We start from the raw sequence: 12,233 nt of genomic DNA, 5'->3' as shown, positions 1-12,233 counted from the left end.
TTTGCGCGTGTACAATAGCCTGCATAAAGGATTTCATATATTTTTTTATAGCTCGTCGCACTTTTGCTCGCTCACGTGACCAAAAATGCAACCAGCACAAAACGCTTTTTGTCTGTCTCCAGACGAAAAGAGACAGATAAGCGGCGTCGCTATCACCTTTTGTCTTTCCCGTTGAGCTCTGCCTTTCGCAGAGCCCTGAGCGCTGATAACAGCGGCTGGAACAGAATATCGCAATTCATCATTCCCCAATTTTTTTCGGCAGGCTTAACTTTCAGAAAACAGCTCTCCAGGCTGCAAACACGTATCTTGTCAGTTTTGCGTTGGAATTCATGAAGTGGGCAGCTGAGTGCATTGAGTAATGGTGGTCATACGCACTGAAATAAACGTACGACACCATTGCGTTTGGTTATGAGTAGATCTCGCTATTAAACGTTTACACGTCGAAACGTTTAAACGTTTTCTGAAGAAATGCGTTTTGTAACACGTTTCCCAGATTAAACGTTTTCTTAAAACACGTTTAAACGCGTTCTGTTATATATACGTTCAACAGCACGTATACGTATTTAAACGTTTTCCCAGGATACGTTTAAACATTGCAGAGGCAGTAACCAAGTGCAGGGGATGAAAAATTGGACGGACGACAAGGCACTAACTAGCAACCACAGTTTATTTAGACGACAAGACACACAATGACACTAAACACATGCACGGTTCAAACGAACCCGTCAGAAACCAGTAAAGACTTGTTCGGCTGCACCGCTTAATTAACATCGATAAAATTTTTCACCTTATCGGTTAGTGTTACAGACGTTGAACTGACACACTTTTTTCCTGCTTTCGTAATCTCAAGCGCATCTAAATACATTAACGCTCCAACCTTCTTTGATCTACGTAACACCGCAGTTTTGTTCCATTCCCCCCCACAGCCACCTCAGTTAACCCAAATGCCTTCCCAGTGGAATGTCCAGACACTTTTGCCGGCTGACGCGCTCCATTAATGTAATGTTAACACACATTGATATCTGGCCGATACAGACCCTCCCACATTTTAAAGGTATACAATAAACAGCCTCCACACAACAATCTACATAAGTATTCTCATGGTTGATTTGACATCCAGTTCTTACTTCCTTATTTACATTTTTCATCATGCTAGATAAGTTCCAACCTTTCTTAAACACCACATCAACACCAAATTTTCTAGACAATATCTTTAACCGATGCGCGGCTTTGTGAACATACTGCACCACTCCGAAATTACGATTTCTTTCATTTTCGTCACTTGAATCATCTTTCCCGAACTTAGTTAACATCCTGCCAACCACATCTTGAACAACACCCTCCGGGGATTCCGCCTGCTCTAATCTCATCAGTTGGCCCAAACAGCTGTTCAACACCTTATGCACACACGACTTTTTTAATGCAGCCCCAAGAACATTTTGTGCGACCGCATTTTTTACAGATTTTGAAATGGAGGATTCAAAAGGCATTAGCGGTTTCCGGCACCTTTGTTTGTATTCCCAGCAGATGCCCCTCTCATGACACTCAATTTCAATATCTCAAAACTGAATGACACCTTCCACCAACTCCTCCAAAATGAACATCACACCCTTCTCCCAGCTTATTAAACAATTCTAACAAAACAGCGCCATTCACATTCTCCGTGGTCCATATAAAAAAATCATTGACGTACCTAAATATTTTCCTTACTCCTAATCCCTCCTTTTCAACCCCTGACAGAACTAAGTGGTCGAACTCCCAGCCCAACCAGCCCGGTACCTTGCACTCTTCAGTACGTTTAAACGTTTTCGTTTGCATAAACATACAGCGGCACGTATACGTATATAAACTTTTATTATTATAAAGAAGTGAACTGCGAATTTTCGTTTTTTTCCTTTCCTCCTCTAAAGACTATAGCTTACTTTCTTTGAAAGACAGTGCAGGGTATCGTTAAAGTGGCATGTTACTTTGTCCCACTCATTTGTGATCTTCTTATGTTTAATAAAGATCAGTCACAACGAAGGGCGCATTCTACATTCCGTTTCTTGGTGGTTAAGAGACCGTTGCCACGACTCCGTTCGCAGCGTACACCAAACTTCGCTCCGCGTGCACTCGTGGCATTGGGATCGCTGACACTCCAAAAACGGAGCTCTATCTCATCGATATTGCCCGGCAGAATTACAATTCTGGGTGTTATCGTTTTCACCATCCCAATTTGTTCATAACGTGAGGTGTACGGCTGTTTGTGAGAATTCGCGTCAGTGTATGATGCCACAAAAGTCGTGCTCATCTCTTTTTTCCCACTCTGGTGCAAGAATGATATCATTTGGAGCAGTGATTGCTTTTTAGTGCGTAACTGGCAAATGTTCTGGTTTTAGTGTGCAGTAGTGGGAACCAGTAGGAAAGAGCAGGCTACATGCTTCAGGCAGGCTGCAGGTCGCTCGAGGTCATAATTTTCCGCGTTGGTCTTTTCACAAAAATACTACTCGCGTAAAGAAGATAAATACAGAATTTTTAGTATAATCTACCCGAAAGATTCAATCGTCATCACCGCCGTTACAAGCTCGAAATGTTTTGAACTGTCGTGAAATACGTCGGTTCATAATGAAATGTACGTCGAAAATGAACACAAATAGGGTCGCTTAAAAGCCAAATATGAACTGGAGTAATACGCTACTTATAAGACTGTGAAAAACTGGCGTAGTTGGTAATTACTGATGGGAACCAAGGACGCGCCACCCATAACGAGGACAACTTCTGTCTCTGTCCCCGTAACGCCTGGCGCGTCCATGTCTCCCATTAATAAAGATAAGAAGTTGCTTAAACAGCTATCCGTTTCGAAAGGCGTTGCGTTTCGTACTAACAAGGCGTTTAAACGCTATACCTTGACATAACGTCCAAACGCTCCAGTTTAACGTTTCACATTAACGACATGTTTCAACGTTTCGCATTACACAAAACGTTTAAACGTTTCATAAGGAAAGGTTTTTCGGGCTATACGTTAATTTAAACGGCGTATGAAACGTTTAAAAGGAAACTTTTTAAACGAAAACCAGAAAAACGTTTTAGATGCGACTTATCATCTGTGTATTTAAATTATCTCCTGTTCGTGGGAAGATGAGAGCGTCAGCAAAGGGTGGCACAGAACGAGGCCTCAGAGGGACCGGCGTCTGCAAGAGCCTGCGGCGTCTGACTTTGTCGCGTGTTAAAGAACCCTCAGGTGGGAAAAATTCACCCACAGACCGACCATTGTGGCGTTGATCATGATCACAGTTGTCTCCCGACGCAAAGCCGTGAATTAGATATTAGGTAATTCACGGCATTTATAACCACTGACGTTTACGTGTTCGTTGGCTGTTCTTGGGGACAGATACAAAGTACCTCCTCCAATACATTCCATCGTGTAAAGCCAGAAAAGTAAGGAGTAACGTCTCTGCGAGTAATACCAAAAAACCCTATCCTTTGAAAGCAAGGCAGAAATCTGCTTTCAAGATAAGTCCCAAGTCTGTCCTTCAATGCTGGTTATCATCAGACGGGACGCGCGGTTTTCTGTGATACTTCCGTCTCACCCTTGCGAATTATTCCTCCTTTCCTCCCCACCTGTCGTGTCTAATGTTTCCCTTATTGCGCATGTGATGTTAGGGAAAGCCCTCACTTTAGGAGCGCCTGTCCCGATTTTCTGGCCATGTGCAACGCTTCGTATCTTAAATTATCATAATAACACAGTTCATAACTCATCAGTAGGATTCCGACTTTTCGGATTTATCCGATAGACTCCGATAAACCCCCTCCGATGTTTTTTTGCAAAATATCGGATTTATCCGATAAACTCCTATTTTTAAACTCCAACGCCCACGGGGCGGCCTTAAGGGTTTTCCCGTTTCCTTCTTCCTTTGTCCCCCTTCTTCGACACCTAGTTTTCGATTTCAAGCTGATTCACAAATAAAAAAAGAAAGGTAAGGAGTGGTAGCCTCCTTCAGGGTCGCTGGGCACATCAATGGCCCAAAAGGCGGATACTCTCCCACCTGTTCTATGTATCCTTGACCCTAGTGACCCTACTTGACTCTGGTTACTGGACTAGTTTGGCACAGAAGAGTTCTGTGTTCGTAACAACTGCCTCTCATTTTGAGTCTGGGCACTATTCACAATATGTGCAAATACGCTTGTTTGTATTTCAATAGCTCTGGGTATTATCCGTGTGTCACATCGTGACGTCCCAGTCACTTTTGCAAATCTTTCCTTGCATTGTCTCTGCGATGACTGCTCCGCAATACTACGAGATCGGCGCCGTTCATATTTCATACTTTTTAATCCTCCGAGAAACTCCGAATTTCCGAAAAGTTGAAAACTCCGATAAACACACTCCGAATTTTTCAAAATGAAAGCTCCGAAAACTCGTAACCCTACTCAAGGGTCTTACGCAATGCATGTCATACGATGCGTATGTCATCCGATTATGGGTCCATGCCCATAAGATAAGATGGCATGTGTTGTGTACACAACTTCTGAATGAAAAACACTTGACGGAGAGATCTATTTTAACAGAAGCACAAACTACCACACCACAAACCAGAGTTGTAATGCCGTACAAATATCGCATCCAAAGTTGTTCGCGTGTTGTCGAATAACTGTTACCGGTATATTCGTTGGGTTACTGGTTCTCAGTTGTATTTGTGCTGTATCTCTGCTTTTTCTTCTTTTTTTTTTCAAATGTCCCGCTCCCCTCTATAATACTTCTGCCCTGAGGGTAATAAAAAATCATAATCGATGCATTGGCGGATCTGACGGAAATGCGTTCATTAAAACTTGAAAACCTTTTTGAAACTCCCCTTCACAACGCTACACAACCCTTCACACGACCGTACACAACGCTAACGCAAGACAGCATCCGCAGACAAACGACCCTTTCGGGCCTCCTCCGATTCAACTTGGCGGCGCCGTCTCGCAGCCTCAGACTTCTTTCGCCGGCGCTCCTCCGCACAGCTTTCATAACCCATGGCACGCCCACGCAGATACGTCTGAACCGGTCGACCACTGCAGCTGCACCGACGCGTCGCGTTCTCCACGCACCTTCTGCTTCACTCTCCACTCGCCGCGCCGCGGTTACAGACAGACCACGCCGCGATTCTTTCGTAGCGAGGACTCTAATACTAGCATTAATAGATAATTCCTTAGTGGGCAGTCAAGTTCCTGGGGTTGTCAGAGACAGGCGATGTGGTATCGGAGGGTTTCCGCCGTCCACAATGTCTGAGGCTGCTCAGGAGACCGGTATACCGCAGGTAGTTGAGAAGCTCTGCAGTCATATCATCGCTGGAATTTTAACGCGTTCCTTCAAAGAGAGAGGGAGAGCAACGTTTATTTAACAGTTGTTGGACAGCAGGGAAGAGTCGCATTTGGTGGCCTGTTATTCCCTGACGACTTCTTCAGAACCTGAAGAACGGAATGTCGCGACCTGTGAGGGGAAGACTCAATTTTTTCTGCATTGACCTTTTTGACGATTCCACGCTACTGACATTGTAACATGAAGTATAGTTCCTCTTAATTACTAGTTTCCAGAGTCAATAACGGTTTGAGTAACCGCACTCAGTGAGCATTTCAAGTGCCGACGATGAGCAGTCCCAAGGCACAACCGAGGACGGGCAAGTCTCCTTACTCCCTTGTATGCCCTTGTTCAGGAATTCGTGCCGCTGGCTATAAAGCACACGTACAGCTCCGAAATGAAAGAAAAGTAAAAGAAATGTGGCTTAGGTCCGCAGAGGCAACCATAGTCGTTTAATGTGCTTAAAGAATTGAAAGGTTAACGCTCCGCTGCGGTCTCAGAAAGTACTGTTCGTACACTGTGGCGACTGTAGTGAGGGGGGTGGGATCGCCTCCCAATCAGCAAGCTACACATTATGTTCTCCCTCCCCCTACGTGCTTCGACAAAGGACCCCACCCCCCTCCCAAAGTCAGAGCTGTATCCACTCCTGTTTGTGGCATGCTGTTGAAACGGATGCTAGTACCGCTGTTATGCGTTACCTAAGTGGATTAGATGACTGCACGTTTTCCCTGTATAGATGTCGCGTCATAGTTGCTTTTCATCACATGCTTTTTGATGCGCTATCAAGATTACTGCCAAGCGTAACACACGCACACAAACAGAATCATAAGGACGTATCTTGACAGCATTTCCTGCGCTTGCGATGGCCCGATACGTCGCGCCTGATAACGATAACAGTTCCCGCTTTCTTTTTAAGTTTTCTTTCAATCCCTCATAGACGCCCCCTTACGTTGCATCTTCTGCCGATTCACGTGATGTTCCTAACCGGTCATCGTCATTTGTCACTGAGGCTGGTGACGTCGAGCACTCATGGGTATATCAAGTGCCGCGTCCGAGGTTAGGCCACTTTCTCCTCAGTCGCTTGGTAAGTTGCTGCTCGCTTTTGTTCTTCCCGAAGGTTTTGTACGTCTTGAAGGGGGTGCGGCAATCTTAGGTGGGTTGTTGACAGTAGTTTTTGCTAGAATTTCGCGACGGGTTTTGTGCGTTTGCTTGTCGTCAATTTAGCGTTCCCGATGTCGCATCTTTGGGATAGCGGTGCATACGCTAAATGAATTTTAGGAGTGCTTAAAGCCTTGATCTTTTTCAGGATTGCCGATTTATCTTTTGTGCGTGCCACCGCATGGATCTGCGCTGGATGTGCTCTGTGTGACGTCTTCGCTGGATGTGTTGTCTATGTACTTTGGAGGCTCTACTGTGTCGTCGCTGGAGCTACTCTGCCTACGGTGGATCGCCGGTGACGGTCAGGCGGGGTTGAGTTCTTTCTTAGCCGAATACGGCCTGTTTCCTCGCACCCTCTAAGAAACTGTTGAATCTCATTTGGCACATACTGGATAGAATTAATGTCGTGGCCTGTATACGGGTATGGCTTACGCCTTGGTCGAGGAACTGTAAAAATGGAGAGCTGCTCTTGTCTCCAGCGTGCCTTTAAGAGTAGGTGCGCCGTATCGTTTCATGTGAGCTTTCATTAGTCCGAGTTCGTGACGTTGCAGTTAATGTCGTACCGAGCTCTTAACTGATTAGCCTTGGTTACGCGTGCGCCATATAAAGCTGTACAGGTCCAGGAAATTTTTACGGAACACGGGAGCAGTGCCTTTTCTCCTCGGTACGACACCCTAGCGGGAAGTTGGCTAAATCAGGCCATTTCACTGTCTCTGAGGGGGTGGACGATTATGCTCTTGGCGACGCACTGCGGTATTTTTATTTATGGTAGTACCTCAAGGCGCCCCATTAGGGAATTGCATGATGGGAGTAAGCGAACATAGAAGTTTACACAAGTAGAAATATAAATAACGCGGAAATATTAAATACACACGAAATTGGCTAGTTCTCGCTTGAGTACAATGAAATCATTAATCATAACAATGTTCTGAGGAAGACGGTCCCACTCGTTGGATGTGCACGGGAAAAATGAACCAGAAAATTGGTCAGTGTTGCATAGAAAACGCTCAACCTTAAGAATGTGGTCATGTCTCGGCGATGTATAGCAAGCAGATGTTATGAAATTAGGTCGTAAAAATGTTGTCAAAAAGACGGTGGTAGAAACTTCCGGCGTAACACAAGATCAATCAAGCTATCTCTCGACCTTCCTGATGAAATGCTAGAAGCATAGTAATAGACATTAGGTATGAACCGTGCGGCACTGTTTTAGAAAGATTCTAGTAAGTTAAATAGTGTAAATGTAGATCCCAGATAGAGGAAGCGTACTCTAATTTACGACGAATAAGGGTAGTGTATGCTAGTCTTTTAACAGGTGGTAGCGCATGCTTTAAATTACGGCGTAGGAATCAGTTTACGGTTACCTTCGTTCCTAATTGCATTCACGTGAGCCGTCCAACTAAGATTCGACACTAGATGAATCCCTAGGTATTCATGAGTCAGATTTAGAAATAGGACAAGTAATGTGTAATAAGCGTTAGAAGGTTGTCTAGAACGCGTGAAAGAAACGTGCGAGCATTTAGACGCATTAAGGGAAAGCTTCCAGTTGGAACACCACGTGGAAATGAGATCAAGGTCATGTTGAAGTGCTAGCTGATCAGTAACAGATGTGCTGCGGTAGAGAACAATCATCTGCTAACAGGCCAATACTTGAAGACGGGGGATTAGGAAGATCGTTAATAAAGATTAGGAAAAGAATTGGTCCAAGTACTAACCCCTGGGGTACCCCGGATAACACAGGTAATAGAGCAGAAAGGGCATAATTTGCCAGCTTTATTTGGTAACGGTCGTGGAGGTAATTTTTGAACCAGCTAAGAACAAGGGGATGTAAGTTAAGTACCGATAACTTATAAAGACCTGTGTGAATGACAGTATCGAATGCTTTGGAGAATTCTAAAAATATGGCGTCTGTGCGAATGTTATTGTCTAAGTTCAACTGAATGTCATGTATGAAGCAAGCTAATTGGGTGTCGCATGAGTAGCCCTTTCAAAAGTCGTGTTGGTTACGGTGAAAAATATTTAACTCAAGGTGGGTGGAGACACGCGAGAATATATGTTCAAGGATTTTGCATGGGGCACTAGTTAAAGCTATCGGATGATACTACAGTGTATCCACTTTATCGCCTTTTTTAAAGAGTGGAACTATCTTTGACGAACGCCAGTTCGTAGGAACATGCCGGAGGCAAGCGATTGAGAAAAGTATTGGGATGAGAACCTTTGTAACATTTTAACATTGATGTAATCAAGGCCACAGGCGAATGACGGCTTCATATTTACAGTGACATTCTCAATACCATTAGGTGTGATATTAATTGCACACATAGGAAAGAAGTTGGTATGGCCGCGTCAATATGGTTGAAAACGAGAATCAACAAAAACACTAGCAAATGCACTGTTAAAAATGTTACAGGAAATGAAATCGGGAACAACTGCACTATCGGCATCTTTCAGAGAAATCGCCTTGTTTGGCTTTATATTAATAACAGGCCAAAAAATTTTGCATTAATTGTAAACGTGTTAGTATCTTGGCACAGTTGCGGTAAAGAGCAGATCCTGACTCACAGCCACTTTTCGCCTGACTGAAGTCTCTTTTTCTTGTTTCTCAATTTAAGTTCCGACGTATACCAGCGCTACGTACGAGTACCCCTTACTGTGCAAGAGGGGACGAACTCCTCTACAAGCTGAATTTTAGTTTTGAAAGTTACCAGTTATGATGAATGGAATAGCAGCTGAAAGATGGGAAAAACAATGCGAGCCCCCTCATTAATTTTTATCAAAGTTGGCCTTATCATATACCTTAATGGTTTTCCTTTTATTTCATTTAGTTTATTTCGTTCATACGTAACATGAACGCCGAGTGTCCGGCAAAAAGCACCCTAGCTACTTGACTAAGGCCGGGCACCCGGTTGCAGTGCAGCAGTTTCAATAAGCTAAGCAAGAAACCTATAAGGAACACAATGTTGTACACATAAGCTCATCCATAATACATTGGCGTCAACTTCAAAAAAAAAACTAAACAAAACAGGTCACGAAGAGCAATCAGTAACGATCGACTTGAGCGTGCCATTGATTTCCACACTGGGTTCAGGGGTATCCTTCCGGAGAAAATGGTTTATTAGTTTCTTGCAAGTTGTGTGGTGTGTAAACAGGTCCGTGCCAGCATCCATGAAGTCCTTTAACAAACGCGGAAGCGTCACTGTGAGCGACTGTAGGCCATATGATGGGCGAGAAAAAGGTACCATCCATTTGTTTGAGTCACGGGAAGGGTTGGCGTGCCTCCTTTCAAATTTGCGAGACCCTGGAAGTATATATTGTACTTAACAGCTTTTCAAAAATTTACTAAGTAGGAACAAATGTAACTCTTTGATTGGGATCATGGCATACCGCCTGAAAAGTTCTGTAGTATGAGCATCTAAGCTAACGTTTGCGATCATTCGAACTGCTTTTTTCTGCAGCCTGGATAAGGAGTGGATGTTTGTTTCTGTGGTGTTACCCCCAGTGATGGCCGCAAACTACTTCTACAGTAGAACTATAACTACTTCGTGATGGAGTAGTTTAACTAGTAGTTCAACTACTTTGCAGATGAGTAGTTCAACTACTTTGCAGATGAGTAGTTCAACTACTTTGCAGATGAGTAGTTCAACTACTTTGCAGATGAGTAGTTCAACTACTTTGCAGATGAGTAGTTCAACTACTTTGCAGATGAGTAGTTCAACTACTTTGCAGATGAGTAGTTCAACTACTTTGCAGATGAGTAGTTCAACTACTTTGCAGATGAGTAGTTCAACTACATTTCAGTAGTTAAAGTAGTTTTAACTACCTCTAACTACATAACATTGTCGCTCAACACCAATCCCTTGTAGTGTTCATGGACACCTAAATATGAATCGCAAGCAATGATAAACTTTGGCTCAAGCCACTGCTACGATCGTCAAATACCAGTGATGGGCAAAGTACCTCAAAATTGTAATTAAACTAAAGTACCTGGTGTCATTAGTAATATTATACACTGACTGATCCCAGATCCCACCCACCCCTAGTGTGGTGTTCCGCTATTAACCTTCGGGTATAAGAGGCTAGATAATTTCAGGGGGGGGGGGGGGAAGTACAAGCCAACAGATTATACATATCTGGGCATTCCTTGCTGCTTTTTGTAATACATCTTTAAAAAAAATATGAACAAAATTAAAATGGATGAAACACGTTGTTAGCCATTTTTATAAGACTATGATATGCAGCAATGTAATCGTTGACTAAAAAAAAAACTTAAAATGTAAAAACTGAAAGCAGGTGTGTCTTTCAGAGTGTTCATCGTGTAATGCAATCACAGTGATACAAATTGATTGATTGCCAATGAAGCAAACAATATAAAAAAGCATCCTGCATTGGGAGACCTGAAATGACAATCGACCAAGTCATTGTGCTGCCGGCTGCAGTATCATAACGTGTGCATTCCAGTCGTTTGACGTAACCATAGAAGCGTTGATACTTTTTCAACATTTCAAGCCTCTCAACAATAATTTCCTTCAACAAATATGCTCTTCAAATGCACAATCCTTTTGTTAAAACGTCATACTGGGAATCTTGGTACTGCATCCCCCCACTAGAAGCACTAAAATGACGGCAAAACGACAAACTCGGATATCTAGCCCTCATTATATCTATGCGTTTTCGTCGTCTTGTCATTTTAGCACTTTTAGTAGGGTACACCTTTGATACTCCTTTAATATTTTGTCTGGAGTCCAAGTTTGGGTACTTGATGGGAAAATACTCGGAAAAGTACTTTTAGTACAGTACAAAGTACAGGATTCGAAATGTACTAAAACTACAAGCACACAAAAATGTACTTGAAGTACTACTTGGTACTTCAAATACTGCCCAACACTGTCAAATACAAAGCTTGCGGCGGGATTCTTTCTGTACCCACGCGATAAACCAAGTTGCAGAATTATATCACAGCAAATGAGGCTTCACTGGACAAGCATTAAGAGTGATGAAACTAAACTACAATCTGGTAGTTGCACTATTAGTTTAGCTACATGTAGTTCACTACTGGGCATCACTGGTTACCTCAAACTAAATGGCAATAGGTGACATGACAATGGAGTTATAAATGTAAATCTTTGCGGATGTTGGACGTATGTAACGATATTTTGTTAAAATACCTATACCTCTCGACATTTTATTCTGCATGTGTGTAATATGTTCGTTCCACGTTAATGTCTCAAAATGTTTCTCCTAGAATTTTTGTGGATCTTGACAAACGTATGTCATTATTTATTCGCAAGTCCAGCGCTACACTGGGAACCTTATTTTTGGGTCGAAACAATACCGCCTTTCTCTTGTTCATGTTTATAATCATGCCGTTATTCTTGGACCATATTGCAAGTGCAGAGAACATTTGCTACAGTGAGCTGGGCAATGTCTTGGTGTGTGAGCAAAAGACTGACATCGTCTCCGTATATTATGTATTGAATATTTGGACTCATGTCAACAATGTCGTTGATATATGTGCAAAAAAGCATAGGACCCAAGATGCTTCCCTGTAGAACTCCCACTTTCAGTCCGCACATCTCTGATGGACAATTGTTAATAACAAATTGCTTACGGTTGGTTAAGTGATTCTAATAGGCGGTTAGCTTGCCCTCTAATGCCATAGTGTTTCAATTTGCTAAGTATTGAGTGATTGACGAGGTCAAAGGCTTTAGAATAATCTACGAATATTCCCAATGAGTACAACCTCATTTCGAAGTTTCAC

This window comes from Ornithodoros turicata, unplaced genomic scaffold (genome assembly GCF_037126465.1).
Source record: "Ornithodoros turicata isolate Travis unplaced genomic scaffold, ASM3712646v1 Chromosome21, whole genome shotgun sequence".
NCBI lineage: Eukaryota > Metazoa > Arthropoda > Arachnida > Ixodida > Argasidae > Ornithodoros > Ornithodoros turicata.
The sequence above is the reverse complement of the archived record's forward strand: the minus strand, read 5'-3'. Positions refer to the sequence as shown.